Source organism: Macrobrachium nipponense, chromosome 30 (genome assembly GCF_015104395.2).
Source record: "Macrobrachium nipponense isolate FS-2020 chromosome 30, ASM1510439v2, whole genome shotgun sequence".
NCBI lineage: Eukaryota > Metazoa > Arthropoda > Malacostraca > Decapoda > Palaemonidae > Macrobrachium > Macrobrachium nipponense.
In genome coordinates, this window is record NC_087218.1 from 44,277,378 (window position 1) to 44,294,877 (window position 17,500).

General features: G+C 35.0%; 2 protein-coding genes across 2 annotated transcripts in view; both read right to left on the reverse strand.

Annotated features, from left to right (window-relative positions):
- Window positions 1-13,263, reverse strand: part of LOC135202482 (uncharacterized) — a 26,980-nt gene extending 13,717 nt beyond the window's left edge. The window contains exon 1 of the mRNA XM_064231894.1: window positions 13,167-13,263. The gene's annotated coding sequence lies outside the window, so the exon portion shown is untranslated. The remainder of the gene's footprint in view (window positions 1-13,166) is intronic.
- Window positions 1-17,500, reverse strand: part of LOC135202484 (von Willebrand factor A domain-containing protein 8-like) — a 672,011-nt gene that overhangs the window by 303,395 nt on the left and 351,116 nt on the right. The window lies entirely within an intron of this gene.

Genomic DNA, 17,500 nt, shown 5'->3' on the forward strand with positions numbered 1-17,500 from the left:
TTCATTATTTCAAATAAACAAACCCAGAAAGGCATCCCTACAGAATTCAGGCTTTCAGAAACACTAAGTATCACGGCTGTATCTTTTACCATATTTGCTTCACAGATATGTTAGTTCCCTCACCCACACCTTACCATGTCCTTGAACGCCAAAAATCGATATCTGGATCTCTGGAATGGCTGAACTGATTTCAATGAAATTTGGCACTATTAGAGACCTTAGTGGGAAACCTCTAAAGCAGTTTCATCCTGGTCGCTTCAATATTTCCAGTTGTAAAGAGCCAAAGTCGCAGTTTTTGTGTTCTCCGGATGACTGGGCTTTTACTAACCGCCAACTACTATGGCGGATGATATATGAACAGAACGGAATCGAATTTTAAAAAAAATCTACTAGAAACTCTACTGTAAAACAGGCTCTGAAACAGAGTAGAGGATACACCTAAATGGGTTCTAATGCGCACACAAATTTATAAACAAAATTGATTGTATTATGAAACATAACAGGACTCCATTTCAAACAATATGGAAAAGAAAAGATATGGAAAATCAAAGGGATTTCCATATAAAGAAAAACTTATTTCATTATCTGGATTCATAATTTACACCATACGGCAGACACGTCTAATGTCATGCAGTCGTAAACTTAGCATTTCATTAGACCTGATCACACCAGGTCATAAACTTATGAAATTATTATAGAGCTACCTACATTAAGCGGAGTCCTGAAAAATATTAAGACTGCCAATTTTTAATGCACATATTAAATTATACTTATTCATAATGCTGCATACGCCTGAGAGAGAGAGAGAGAGAGAGAGAGAGAGAGAGAGAGAGAGAGAGAGAGAGAGAGAGAGAGAGAGAGAACTTTATCTTATCATTAAAGTTTATCTAGTTTCTAGCATAATATTAAGTTATTATATAAGGAAATGACCTAATCAGGACAGAAACATTGTATCAATACCACATAGTGGAATTCACCAACTCAGCCACCCCAAAAGAAATTTACAATTTGCCACAAGTGAAGTATAGGTAAGAATTCGTAAGAAAATTGTGTAGATAACTTAGAGAATCAACAATTTAAAAGGCTCAAATAAAGATAAAAGCTATGTCAAATAATAAATATTGGTCTAGTGGCCACACAGACGTCATAATATATACATATTGTCATAGTTTGCAAGGCGGGGATAACATAAAGTTTACTCAAAAAATTATTTCCTTGTGCGCAATCTACGCGATTTGTTTGACTAGTTGGCTTGTGAGCTATGAATAGAAAAAGGTAAGAGTACACACCTTTTAAAACAACCAAAATCATATATCAAATAAGAATTGAATATAACACGTACTCTGTTCATAAATTACTAGAATTTCCTAAAAGGGTGGTCGGAAGATATAAAATTACAGGAGCGCTGTCTGGCTCCGTGGCACTGGTGACGTTACTCAAGTTATTCACAATCATAAGGCAAAGTGCCACTACTATGCAAGGAAATAATAGTCCTACTAAATGAATTAAGGACATAAGAATGAGAATCACGAACTCTTAAAATTAGCACACAGTATCAAACACTATGCAGTGGAGCACTGTAAGCGAACTTGTGTGTCTCTGGCATTCAGGAAGTGATTTCCCAAATATTGACACGGACAAAGTTGGGTGAATGGCACCGTTGATCTACGGGGGCAGGCAAAGAACGGGGCAGTCTACAGAGGTCTGCAAAGGATTCTTGCATTTACTACCTCAACAAGTTACAAAGATCTATATCAATTAAACCAGCAAACACTTCCAAGTAAACTGATCACTGGCATAGCTGAGAACTGAAGAGAAGTAAGTTTTATTTGCTTGAAAAAATAATTTCAATCGTAATGACTACAGAAACACCTGACTTTATAGAGAAGAAAAGGACATAGTAATAAAATTCGGTCTACAAAAAAGTAAAGAAGTAGCAGATTTGAAACATGAATTTATAAAAGACAAACGGCAACGACACCTGACATGTCCCGGCGAAATTCCGTCCAAAAAGTGGCAACGCGGCCCAATTGCCTGCAGAAACTGACGTGGACTCAATTACATATCACCCAGGACCTTTAGCGTGCGACCATTCTTTCAGAAAAGAATTTATTCTTTTTCATTAATGTGATGGGTGATGCTACGTTTCTTTTGATTGTGACTTAGGCAAATGAATCAGGTATTATAGATTAAATTTTACGAAAAAAAATTGTAATAAACTTGATATTTTTACGAAGGATGGACTGTTAAGACTTCTTATGAAGAACCAACTGTAGTATAGTATATATATATATATATATATATGTATATTATATATATATATATATATATATGTGTGTGTGTGTGTATACATATATATATATATATATATATATATATATATATATATATATATATATATATATATATATATATATTTTATATACATTTAGTTTTCTTAGAAGGCGTTACGTAAAATTTCATAACGACAGTTTACACAAATCTATTTCACCCTGGAGTTTCAATTGTAAAAGCATAAAAGCAACTTGTATTTATATCCTAAGTAGTAAAAAAAATAGCCTATCGACACTGAACTCCGAATTTAGACTTTGTCACTCGGCAAGTTGTAAATATAATAGTTCTTCCTAACTAAATAATCAGATAATAAACGGTCTTTATAATAAGCCAGTGTTATTATAAAGTAAGACATACCTGTTTTAGCTACTTATCCGACAAAGGGAATTAATTTCTCCAAGTACCAAATCCATGAAAAGTCTCTGCCCAAGGAATGATGGTCAACTCTGGCTACCTCTCCTAAACAGATGATCACATTTTTTTTTTAAATTGGCTAGTTTTTGTGTCTTCATAATCCCGTTTCTTCTCCCTTCGCAGATACATGACATACCTGTCTTGTAAACCATCCAGATGTCGATTAAAATCTTCTGCTTCAAAAACTACCAGATAAATCATTACAAAGGCGAATCACTCCTTGCAAAGACTATTCAAAATCCTAAATTTAGTTTAATATTACTAAAGACTACGTAGAAAGGCTCATACGTAGAAAATGAAGTTAACGTAAAATGCCCATTGAAAGTAATCTATACATGTGAAAATGCAAAAATAAAAAAGTAAAAACCGAAGCCATGACCTCACTGTTTTAAGAGGAAAATTATTTGCTCTCCCCTTTTATTTGAATTTCTTTTCCTCCGGTGAATGCATTTCATGGTACCACAGTATCTGTAACCAGGCCCTGCTCTAAACATATAAAAAAATATGAATTTTTCCGCCTCTTAAATGGTCTACTAAGAGATGGAAAAGTAAAGGCGCGCTTACAAAAAGCACATCATTTCCTTGTTGTTCCTCAAGTATTCGTCCGCTAATGATATGCTTTTAGGGTGATGTAATGAAGAGAACGAGCTATCTTAGTCTGCGCTCATTTAGGAGTCCTCAGTGAATGGGGGTAATGAAGGTATTTCAATTCAAGGACTCATTTTTCTCATCGACTTTCTTACATGCTTACAGACCTAACAACGTGTTGGAAAATGGCTCGCTACAAAGTGTTTAGTTGGCCTTAAATTTGTATAATCTGAAAATGCAATTGTTTGCCTGAAGGCAGGTAGATATTTGTCTCACTTAATTATATATATATATATATATATATATATATATATATATATATGTATATATATATATATATATATAGTATATATATACATAATATATGATATATTATATATTATATATAATAATATAATATATATATATATGATATATATATATTATATATATATTTTATATATATATATATATATATATACACATTCATATATCTTACTAAGTCAAAAGGACGCTCGTTTAAGTAACTGGAGAGAACTCCTAACTGGGAATTTTATGTGTGCATTGTTGGGCTGATCGCTGTTCGAAATGTAGCCATGGGCGATCTTAGGGTGTAGCGGATGTATGCATTTGTTTATGCGTGCATGGGATAGGTCCAGCCGCTCGAGACACTTAAGAATAAGCACACATTCCTTTGAGATAGGAAGGAAGATGGTTCAGAGGACACCAGGTGTTGAGGCATGACCCATCAAAGGTATGGCACATATTTAAATGACTTAGAAACAGTTACCTTTGAAAAGAGAGAAGTGTGGAGTGTATACATTTATTTAATATTGTGTAGTGGGGAATATAATGAATGTCTCTTTGTTACAGATGGGTCCCATGTCATTATTCTAGAAACAGGATTCTCTAAGTTTGACTGTCAGAATGTAGAGGTTGACAATTTGAGACTTTGGGGTGATTACTTAGACTAATCCAGGAGAGTGGAATGATAATTTACAATTCTTAATGGGTCAGACTTGGTTTTTTTAAAATGACTTATTAATCATTTTGTTCCATTTTATGTTCATCTGGTTTGGGAAATAAATAGTATATTTTTGTATTAATGTGAACTCATTAGCCTAGCTGGACAATGCTTGCAGAGAGAGCTGGCCGCTACCGACAGGTAAGAGTTGTCATTTGTGTAGTTTTGTTGGGGGGGGGTAAGAGTTACTGGTGGCAGCATTTAAAAAGCTTTTTATACATTTTATATGCTGTAGGTACACTAACGAAGAGACTGATGGCTAGTTAGACATATATTTTTTAGTAAGAAAAGGGGTTATAATTATGTCACAGGCCCCTCGGGGTTCTCTTTGCTGAATCAATGGTTTGGTTTTCGAAGCATCGATTCTCTCTCTCTGCATCTCAGATAGTTTAGCCGGTCAGTGATTCGTGAAAACTAGTGTCCTGAAGTTATGAGGGAAAAAGTTTAATCTTTGACATATTAAAGTGTTTAGTGGGTGTGGTGAATAGGTTACGCATATGGGAGATGCATATACAAGTTTGGGTTCCAGTCATATGAAGATGTGAGTGTAATTTTATTGTTTCTCTCTTTTTTTATTCTCTTTTTATTTGTGATGAATTTTCTCAAAGTGTATTTTTGTTTTGATGTCTCTCGAAATTCGATGGACATTGGGAGGTTTTTGTAATAATATGGGCAAGGTTTTTTGGTTGTTGTGAGTTACACCCTGAGAGAGAGAGAGAGAGAGACAGGCGAGAATCTGAGTGAGGGAGTGTGAGGGAGAAAAAGAGGGAGATTTGTTGCTGGGTGCTGGGAAGTGTGAGAGAGAGGGCTAGTTTGCTGAGCAAAGCGCTTTTGCACTTTTTTTCTTTTTTTATCTCCTCCCTGTTTTTTGGGGGGTTATTTTTGTGTGACCTTGTTCTGTGAACAGCTGTTGTGGGATGTTTACTGGGGGCGGTGCATGTTTTTTTCTTTTTTTTTTGTTATCTTTTGTTAAGGGAAGTTTGCATTAATTTTTCTGGATTGGGTTTTGTGTGTATATAAATACATTAATGTTAGTGAGGTCGGGAACTCTTGTAAAACATAAAAGCTTCCATAAAGAGGGGAAAATGGCGGATGCATAGGGTACTACGACTCTGCTCCATCATGTCACGAATGTTAGTGCGGGCATGAGCCCGTTCAGGAGAATTGTAGATGGGGCGCTTTCGCAGCCGGTGCACATTTTATTGAAGGTGTGAATAATCATTTAAACGCAAAAAACATAACGGATGATATAGAGGCGTTTAGAGAGGCAAAAACTTTGCTAGATTTCAACAAAGGTGACCTCTCCCATCGTTGCAGAAGTTTCCAATTTGCAAAATTGTTAGGGGGTAAGATATATATATATATATATATATATATATATATATATATATATTATATATATATATATATATATATATATATATATATAGTGTATATTAGTGTGTGCGCATCGTGTGAGTGAGTGTACATGTGCATGTATATATATATATATATATATATATATATATATATATTATATATATATATATATATATATATATATAATATAAAATTTCCTTCACCTACTTACTGGATCATTCGAACTACAGGATTATATACCTTGTTTTCAGTTGAAAAGTTGTAAAGAACTCTCGCTCATACTATAGTAATATAAGAAGTCTTCCACTTTACACTTCCCAGACACCAAAAGAAAATAATTTAGGCAAGAGCCAATTAAGATTTGGGCTACAGTTGCAGGAAGCAGACAAATGTTGGCAAGTTCAACAGCAAATCAACTCCTGTGTTTGTCATCCGTCAGAAAAACAGGTACGATCTTCGAGAGGCTTCTCCCTCCTCTCTTCTGTCCCGAGAGAGAATGAAACAAGGTTAATGACTACGTGCTTAAAAAAAAGAAAAAAAAGTGATTTCGTATGGGTGACAACAAGGAAGACGAAATAACACGAACGAGTAGGTATACACATAATCTACCTCAGTCTTTCGTTTTCTGAACTTTCAGTTTTTTTCACGAACAAACAGTTCTTAGCAGAAGTTACAAAACGATCTTACATTCACATGTGATTCCTATAATATAAGAGAAGCTGCAAAATTCACAATTGAACATCTACACTTTTGCCTCAATGTGCCCTCCTACTCGTCCGGTAGGGCTTTTAACCCTTGCCAATCCAGTGCCCACTACTCAGAGCAATGGAATCCATTTAGCTTAAAACCTAGCTATAAATATACATATATTCTATGTTTAAATATTTGAAAAAATAATGCATTATCACACACACAACACACACACACACACACACACACACACACACACATTATATATATATATATTATATATATATATATATATATATATACTAAATATATACATATATATACATATATATATATATATATTATATATATATATATATATATATATATGTGTGTGTGTGTATGTGTGTGTGTGTGTGTGTGTGTGTGTTTGGGGCAATCAAAAGAACACGGCAAATAAAATTACTTCCCTGAAAAGCCATCATTTACAAAGAAGCCAGATACTGGCGAGTCTTTCAAGAACTGCAACAGAACACAAGGACTGCTAAAGTGAGAATTTATGGAGGCATAAACGCAATATCGGTCCATAAAACCCTCGTGACGAAGTTAAGCAGTATCTGCAAGTGAAGAGACTTGACGCCACAACGCAACCTTCCTGGCGTGCTGTAATGCGGATAGGGACTTGAGCAGAGAGAGAGAGAGAGAGAGAGAGAGAAGGAGAGAGGAGGAGACAGAAGTGGAAGAGAGAAAGGAGAGAGAGAGAGAGAGAGAGAATTATTGAGAAAGTGCTTGCATTAAATTGTCGGAAGTTCAAATAATGGAATCAATCACTCAATTTTTTTTATTCATTCACTAACTTATCAATTTATTCGAGAATTGTGGTCTCCCCAGTCAATACGGGATGAAGTAACCAGACTTATATTACGAGATTCCTGAAAAGAGGTGAATTTATATTCGTTTCATCAGACGGGTGGTGACCGAAGTCGTATACGCAAAAGCATAAGAATGAAGAGAGGCTAACGTCTGGCGGAGAAAGAGTGAATAGTTATACAACAAAGGGAGTCCTCCACAGGGGTAAAAAGAGGATTCAAAGAGGAGATTTGTTCATTAATAAATCAGACATGACTTTGATAAAGCTACTGCCATCCGCAATGATTTATATATAAACAATAAGAATCGCAAGAGAAAGAAGACGCTGTCACAAACCTTGTGTACCAGACATGCACCATTTTGACTGCGACAGAACATCACGTATGACGTGCGTGAATGGAATGGACGCAATTTTTTGGCTATTCGGTATCCATAAAGTAGTATTCCAACGCTTCAGAGCATCTAGGCAGGTGTAACACTGGAAAAAAAGTCACAACCAAACGGAACACAAAAAATACAGCACTCCACACCATGGAAAAATTAATGATAACTAGTAAGTTAGATCTCTGACTTTTGGGTTGTAAAAATGGCAGGTGGCTTTGCTTCTCTTGTACTGAACTTGAGTTTTTATCTACATTATTACTTTGAGAAGAAAGGGCCTTCGAAAGTTGCAAAATTGAGAGGAGCTCTGTTTGGCTTCTTCTCCTCTACTACATTCGAGGAAATTCTAAAGCAACAGAACTTTTTTCTCTGGAAAATGGTTCCGTCTTATAAGTTACAAAAGCCCACACAGGGATAAAACCGTAATTTGAGATCCTTTACGTTACCAGTCAAGACTTCGTAATAACGTGCAGACAGAGATATATAAATTATGATGGTATACTTTTATCATGATAAATGTCCACGAAAGGCAACGCTAAAAACCAAGCCTTTCAACATGAAGTTGTCATGAACATCGCACTTCTTGAGAATTAATTGAAAAATAGAATTACTTTGCAAGATAAAGTAACTGGAGACAGTATGGTTAAACCAAACGTGGGCCTTTTCGTCAAATGCTAATATATATATATATATATATATATATATATATATATATATATACTATATATATATATATATATATATATATATATATATATACATCATATATATATATATATATATATATATATATATATATCTTATGTTCATGTGTTTTTTTGATATTCACAAATATTTAGCCACTAATATCGTTAAATACTCAAATTATACCAGAGGCAAAAGCGCTTCGTCAATAGTAGGATTCGAACCGGTGCCTGGTTCCGGAGGAGCGATGTATAGCGACTTTCGATATCTGAATTCAGCAAGCAAGCGTAAGGAGAGTCGTTATTAACTTGTATCTCCCCTGATGGCTCATTTGTCAAAAGTCACTGAACATCGTTTTTTTGAAACCAGGCAGCGGTGTGAATCCCACTGGCGACGGAGAAATTATTAACCTTAATTTCCCTTGGGTGTCAGTTATTCCAGAGACAGAATGAACTGGATATTAATCGATATTATCGATCGTATATATATATATATATATTTGGGAGGTAAAGTGAATTTAGATATTAAAGGACATTTTGTAGCTTGAATTGATATATAAATGGATCACGGTTCGATGTGATAATTATTCATAACAAAAAGGCTACGTGCTGTCAAACGCTTCGAATTGGCCAACATGGTAGACGGGGTTTCATATCGATTCTAATTACGAAAGCACCCAGGTCGAGGGTGATTTGTAAGGTCAGAATCGATATGAACTTATTAGCGTCTCTGTTTGGCTGATTGATAGCGTCACTGACTGTCCTGATTTCGTCCCCGTCCACTTGGACGGTGGTTCGATCCCATCCCATGGGGGGACGAAATTATATCAATTAAAAAATTCCCCTTCGGTACATATATGAAAAATATATCATTTGGGTGGGGAGGTAAAGTGAATTTAAGATATTAAAGGACATTTGTAGCTTGAATTGATTATATATATAATATATTATATATATATATTGTTATATAATATATTATATATATGTGATGTGTATGATATATATATATATATTATATATATATATATATATATATACATAGGTGTAATGTATATATATATATATATATATATGTATATAAATATATAATATATATATATACTATATATATTATATATATATATATATATATATATATATATATATATAACACACACACACCACACAGATAGGTACGCATCAAATATAAAAATGTACATATACTAGACAAAGCGTCGACTGTTAAAAAGACCATATAAACTACCAACAAAAAGAAGCTGAAGTTCCAACCAAAGGAACCAGACAAAACGAGACGAGCGAAGGGACAGCGGCTGACTCCATAGGAGGAGGAGGAGGAGGAGGAGGAGGAGCGAGGTCAATTAAACAAATACACACCTCTAAGCTTTACAGGCTGATGACGACGACGACGGCGACCTGGCTGCCTCATCACGTGTTTTAAAAGGGAGGGAGGGAGGGAGGGAGAGAGGAGGAAGGTAGGCAGGAAGGTGAATGATGGAAAAGGCCTCGGGCCGTAGGGGAGGGGGATGATGCAGTGCACCCCAATCCCAGCGGCGGCCTTTTGTTAAACTGGGGCCGAAGAAGGTTTTTGTCCAAGATGCTATTGTTTCCTCCGTTAGTTTTGAAACTGACTTTTTCTTTTATGTCGTCACTATCAAGAAGGAAAGGTGATGTGGGGGTGGGGGTAGGGGGGGAGGATGGAATGGCGTTTGCGTGTTGGTAACGGGGAGTTGGGGGGGCGGTACAGAAAAGGGATTTGGTAAACAAATATGCATTTTCAGCTCGGTTCCCCCTTAACTACAATTTGATAATGACCTTCTTCTCAATGGGATTTTGCATGAATGAGCAGCGGAAAAAATAAGAGCTTTCACACGTCAGCCTAAACGACGCGAGCCATAAGAATATGGATCGCTCGTTATACGAGCTCTCGCTCCAGTGACAAATGATTCCTTTTGATAACTCGATTAAAACGCTCTGCATTTAGTTACTACGAGTAGAAACTTTATCACAATCTAAAAGTATTTTTCTACTCTTCCTATGTGTGTGTATATATATATATATATATATATATATATATATATATATATATATATATATATATATATGTTTATGCAACGCCGTGCTATATATATAAATATATATATATATGTGTATATATATATATATATATATAGTAATATATAATATATATATATAGATTTTATGCAACGCCGTGCTATATATAAAGGAATTCGGTAGCTACTATTCAATTGCTAACTATCAATCTGTGACTGTTAAAATTTCCGCTAGGGTGATAATAATCAACTCCATTCATCCCAAGTAAATCTCATTGCATATAGTCGAAAAGAAATAATAACCCTGCCGTCTGATATGGACGCAAGGGGCACTCATCTTACAAAAAGATATAAGAGCAATTATGAAAAAATAAGCGGGAAATAGCACATCCATTGCTCATTTTCTGCGGCATCTCGCTCATAATTTAGGGGCCCTTATTGCGTCAATGACGATAATTAGAAAAGGAGCTGCAGTTCACAAGATTCTAAGAAATTGTGGACTAGCTACTGGCTACAAGGGACTTTCACGATTGGTTATCAGAAAGTGAGCGCTAAATCTTTTTATAAAATAATAATAATAATAATAATAATAATAATAATAATAATAAATAATAATAATAACAATAATATTTCTGGGGAAATCTAATGTTACTGTTCTTGACTGGCGTCTGTAACACCAGTGTCACAAACAGGGAAGTTTACATTAATTAAATACGTCTTTTAGCTACTAAACAAAGGAACGCTTATTATCGAGGGATTCCATACTATGACAAATTTTAATGAAAAAAAAGTGAACCCTTTTTTCCGATAAAATATTTCGTTAAACATCTGAATAAAACAAAAAGTGGAATGACTACCAATTACCGATCAGAGTCCTGAGTATTTGCTATGGTTGTCACTGCGTATTTTGCAGCATATAATTAAAATGAAAACATATACAGTGACAGTGCCACGAAATACACTGAAATTTAAACCTCATCTATCTCACACTGAGATACATACAACCCGCACATTCAACGTTTCATAGGTAAGAAAAGAATACGTAAAAAAAAAATAATAATTAATACATAAATAAATAAATAAACAGCACACACACACACACAACAAAGCCAGTGCCAGACGTCCAATCGAACACGTAAATCTGGGCTAAGTCATAAAGCAAAAATCCATGCGCGTGTTCGTTTCTCTTGGCGTGTGACGAAAATGTCTTCCGCTCTTTAGCATGCTAGGCCAGCACCCCCGAGTTCTTACTGCGGGAGACCGAACACGCGTCAAAATTGCACCAACACAGCGTCAACAGGGCACAGCCACAGAGAGAGAGAGAGAGAGAGAGAGAGAGAGAGAGAGAGAGCAGTTACATAAACAATATTAAGAGAGATTGCAAGGGGAAAGGGGCGGGGGGTTGACAAAAACAATCATAGATAAAATAAAAATGAGTGGAGTAGTTGAAAAATTAAACATGGTAAAAATATAACACTGACTTACGAGAGAGACAAAGACTAAAAAGAGTATATAACACCAGAGGGGCAAAGGGGGCGGGGTAGAAGGGAGCGTGAAGAAATTCTACGTTACATATAAATACTACATGAAATACGACGATCTCTGGGAATATTTCAATTAGGTAACTGGCGCAGGTCAATCAGTCACTGAAGAGTGCAACCCATCCTTCATGATCCTCTTTCGTTTTATAATGTTTTGTAACTATATAGTAATACAGTAATTTGATTCAAAGTCTAACGGAGGTATATCACCAGATATTCCTAACTATTGTAAAGTAATAAATAAACGTATTAATAAACACCTACTGTAGACCATTAAGAACTGAATAAGATTTGAATATAATAAAATAATATTTAGTTTAAACTTTTATACAATAAAACTATTCACCTCAAACGTTCCCTAACAAAAACAAAATGGCTACTTTAATTACAGTGTTTTTAACGAAATTAATTTGGGAAATTCATCAAAGTCTAGTACTGTCATCCAGAAGGGTGATAATTACATGCGCATACAAGCGTCATTTCGAAACAAGAATTTTTAATTACAATAAGTACTGCGTAACTGAATGAGGATATTACATGGCCCAGCGCAACACATGCAATCGTAATTGATTCAGCATAGGAGATATATTTGAACACGAAGCACGAAGCAAGAGAGGCACTGTAACACAGCTGATATCACGGCACGATACTGGCCAGAAAACTAAGTGGTAAGAAATTAGTTTGGGTTTTATTAAATTTTAAGCCAAATATAGCTTGTTATTGTTTTATACACAAACACACACACACACACACACACACACACACACACACACATATATATATATATATATATATATATATATATATATATATAATACATATATAATTTATATAATATGTGTGTGTGTGTACATGCGCGAGTGTGGCCATAAAAAGAGATACAGAGGAAACGCCACTATTCTAAATCCAACCAAAAAAGTAAGTCTCGTGCCTTGACTGGATTTCACAAACAAAACAAACAAGGTCCGGGTCCTAAAATTCCCGAGAAACTTCTACAAGATAATCCAATCAAAACGTACAACAGTTTACCCACGAAACAACGCAAAAGAAGCAAATAACTACTGCCTGTCACTGATAACACGTGCCACGCTTTTTCTTTACCACGAAAGACACTGAATGAAATATATTCTAAAATATTTTCTTGGCTGATGACACTCTGACACTCTTTGGATAGGGAATAATGTGGTTATTTTCTTTCGCGTGTCCAGAATGTTTGAGAGAGGATAACTGCAGATGAGATTCAGGACCTGTAAAATCTTGATCAGTATGCTACCTTTCAGACAAGATGCGTGAAGCGAGATTGAACAAGGTAATGATGGGTGAACGCTGTCCCGTCCTCCTCACCAACTCAACGGCGGCGTGAGTGAGTGTGAGCAAGTGAATGAGGTACGGACGACGCGAGACTAAGCTTGGAACTCACAAACACACACATACACACAACACAAGGGGACCCCCTCTACCCTTCCTCGGCGGAATCCAGCCTGAATACTACTCTCAACTCACGAACCCTCTAACACCATCACCACATTGCTCTCTCTCTCTCTCTCTCTCTCTCTCAGTAGACTTCCTATTGACACAATTTCTTATTTATTCTCTCTATCGGCTGTTTACTATGTTTACAAACAATATTGCCGCTAAAATTAATATATTCAGTTGTAAAAATATTTTTGGACTTTGTAAGGCTAAGCTGCCGTTTCTTTTATGGTTAAGTCTGTTTTAGTTTGTGACCGCGTGATCTCCGGTTATCCTGGATTATCTCCTTGATTTTTATCTTTTTGACAAAATTAACCATTTGGTATTCTTGATCTTTTTGTTTTACCTTGTAACTCTTTTCAACTGTATATCATTGGTGCCTGGATGATGTCATATTAATTAAAGGACGAAAGCGCTCGGCTACGAATTTCTGGTTATTATTTTTCCTGTGGCATATACTCATTAAACTACAAATGTCCTTTAATATCTAATTCGCTCTACCTCGGAATTAATATTTTCATATCTGTTAACCGAAGGGGAATTCTTTAGTTGATAAGAAATTCGTCGGCTCATGGGCGTGAACAACGGAACCAAGAATTCAGGGCGTACAGTGAAGCGCTCTAAACCACACGGCTATCACGAGCGCTTCACTGTATACATCCTGAATTCTTTGTTCCGTGGTTCGCGCCCATGAGCCGACGAATTTTTTATCAACTAAAAAATTCCCCTTCGGTTAACATTTAAGAAAATATATTAATTCCGAGGTAGAGCGAATTAGATATTAAAGGACATTTGTAGCTTAATGCGTATATGAATCACGGTTATGTGATAACACACACACACACACACACACACACATATATATATAAATTATATATATATACAAATTATATATATATATATATATTTTATATATATATATATATATATATATATATATATATATGTGTGTGTGTATGTGTGTGTGCGTGTGTGTATAGATTTATTAAAGCTCTTGTAGCGACAGTAATAATATAATAATAAAAATGATGAACGCTACAGAAAACAATAAAGTTCTTTGAGGATGACAATAAATAAGACGATTCTGGTATGTAGTAAATCTCGGTATAATATCAGAAACACACCGAAACTTCTGAAGCTCTCCTAGGAGGATTGACTACTCCGCTCATCATCAGAGCCATGAACAAGCCGATAGGGACAGCAGTCTTTGTAATGCTCCCGGGTTTTAAGTATTTCTAAAAATACATCAGAATACAATGCATGAGAAATGGGTCTTATTTATCTTCAATAATCTTATTTATCTTCAATAATATCGATAATAAAGAGACTTAGTGCTAACCCATTTAAAAACCAAGCCATTAACAATAAAAACGTTTTTAGACATGAAAATCTTGCGTAAGAACGACCCCCAAAAAGATACTTCGTTTCGAACATACAATACGTGCACACACGTGCGCGCGTCTACATGAATGAAACGACTACATTTAAAATCAAATGCGACCAGCGCACAAAATAACAACCGTCGCTCACGACATAAGAACTTATATCAAACAAGGAATGATTTTTTTTAGCTGTGATCTCGTTAGCAACGGCCATCAAACCTTCACTCATTCAGCAGGCAGTCACCGCCAACTGTTTCATAGCAAAGGTTTTTCCATGACAGGGTATAACGGAACGTTGCTCAATTTTCCAATAATAAAAAGAAAACGTTGCTGTACTTGGCGGCAAGTGAAAACTTTCCTAAATTTTCCTATAGTAAAAAGAAACCTTTCTGAATTTTACGAGCAACGGAAAATATGTGTGCTTTCAAAACGAAAACGTAACGATTGTTTGTAGGATATTACGAAAATTAAGTACGTTCCTATATTTTTTGATAACCTAACGAAGCAAAACTAGGGATAATTTTTCTATAAAGCTGCCTACCAGAGAACTTTTTATTTTCCCATAATAAAGAGGAAACAAGTTTGGTATGATTAGATCTGAAAGCTTGGTCTGATGACATGAGGCTGGGACCCCTAGATTATCCAGTACCAGATAAAAGAAGTAATAACGTTCAGGAATTTTCCAATAACAAAATTAAAACGTTGCTGTATTTATCAACACGCAACAAAGCGTGAGTTACTGTCTTTTCCAACAAAGTAGTTAGAGCGATTTTGTACTTTTCAACGGAAAAGTGAAAACGTTCTCATATTTCCGGGACCAGACGGAAACGCTCAATCATTATCTGACAACAAGCAATAACGTCGTTCAATTTTCTATAACACATAAAATCGGAAGAATTGTTGTGTTTTTCGATAAGTGGAAATGATAAGGCCTTTTCCGAAAGCAAACTGAAAACGTTGCATTTTTCGATAATAAGAAAGCGAAAGATATATATTTTTAGATAGCAAAGTGAAGACATCCCTGTGTTCTCAGATAATACGTGGTGAAAGCTTTGAGTTATGATCCGACATGAACAAGAAAGAGAAAGACTTATTCTTTCTGAAACACAGCAAAATGAGTGAGTTATTGTATTGCTCTATAACGCATGGAAAAATGTTTCCTGCGATATCTTCCAATAACACGAAAAGGCGAAAAAGCTCCTGTATCTTTCTATAAAATGACAAACAGTACGTTTATTTTATATATTTTATAATATAGGAAAAATAGTTTAATTTATGGATACAACGGCAAAGAGAACAAGTTTGCTTCTTAACTTAAACAACAAAGCGTCATAGTTTGCTTATTTTCTGACAACACTAGGAGAAGGTAACTTTATTTCTATATAACACGGCGTTAATGTAGTTTTCACAACAAGAATTGCAGAAACATTGCTATAAAGACGTGTTTCTACTATTCCTAACAGCACAATATTTGGAGACAGTCTTCGTTACCTGATGATCGCAAGTGAGCCTGTGTATTTACGATTATGAGCAAAACAATCGATATTCATGTAAGTTCATGTGTATGTATATTATCATACATAATACCATATACACCCACCCACCACCACACCACCACACACCACACCACACCCACACCACCCCCACTACACCACCACACCACAACACACACACACACAACACACACATATATATATATATATATATATATATATATATATATATATATATATATATATATATATATATAAGATAATTTCATAACAATCCCAACGTTGGAATGGGCTAACCTTTATTTTTTTCTTTTCAATTTTCTAATTAATGCACACGTACATGATCATAATATCCCATCGAATCTCACGGCGAACCTCGGGAGATAAAGGCGAGAGGATCAAATAATGTTATGGCATTCGTATATATATATATTATATAATATATATATATACTATATATATATATATATATATATAATATTATACATATACATATATATACTATATATATATTATAGTATATATTAATATTATATATACCTATATATATATCATATATATATATATATATATATATATATATATATATATTATATATATAAAGAGAGAAAGAGAGAGAGCAGCCGGTCTCGGTATATTTCTAATTCTCGTAATATGCTATCCATATAGTTACAAGACCCAGCTGTAACAGAAAGTGACAACAGAAACCCCACCCAGTATTTAACCGCTTCCACTGCCACTGCTAGGAATGCTACTACTATTATAATTATTATTCGGCAGGTGAACCCTATTCATAATGTATAGGTCATGCCCTCTGGGACTAGAAATTCAAGCTTCCATAGAATATGGTGTTCACTTGAAAGAGGTAACAAGGTAATAGGAAATACATAAAGTGATCGCCCATTAGAAAAAAAAATTAACAAACTATTTAAAAAGATATATAAAATATAAGTAAATTATTAAAATACAGTAGTATTGCAAAGCATAATCATTTGAACTTCTGATGTTCAAATTGCACGACATGGTGTAAAGAATAAAGAACCTCTGGAACTGATAAGTTCTATAGCAAGTCATATCAACTGTATATGGGAACTACTGTTCAGCAAATCTGCGTGCTCTCGGCAGGACCATCCGACGATGGTCCAAGTATTAAACGATAAAATTAGAAAAAAATATCCACGAAACCACTCTATCTAAAAGAGATGAATCTCTGGCAGAAGCAAACTTCCATACCAGAGAACAGTATTTTAGTAAAGGAA